Here is a 377-nt window from a genome sequence, read left to right as displayed (position 1 = left end):
GTGGCGGCGGCAAGGAGGTTACGGAGAAGGTGAAGTAGCGGGTGGATTAGGTAAGAAGGGAGATGATGGGAGGGAAGCGGCGGCAGCTGGGAAGGAGGGGATGCCAGAAGCGGAGGGGAGAGAATACTGGGAGCAAAGGTCATGAAGAAGAAGATAGAAAGGACTATACTTGGGGTCCGGTGCCCACTTTGGAGGACAGATTCGAAGGTCTAAACTTATGCGGGGAAGAAGAGACTGGTCTAGACTTCTCTGAAGAGCTTGATGACCTAATCAAGGAGGTCAGTTGGTTGGCAATTTTTAACGTTCACACCACTCGTTTGTTCAATCACTTGACACCTTTTAATTTGATGTGCACTGCATTGTCACTAGCCCAACAG

Source organism: Triticum aestivum, chromosome 5D (genome assembly GCF_018294505.1).
Source record: "Triticum aestivum cultivar Chinese Spring chromosome 5D, IWGSC CS RefSeq v2.1, whole genome shotgun sequence".
NCBI classification, from domain to species: domain Eukaryota; kingdom Viridiplantae; phylum Streptophyta; class Magnoliopsida; order Poales; family Poaceae; genus Triticum; species Triticum aestivum.
This window is presented reverse-complemented; position numbering follows the sequence as displayed.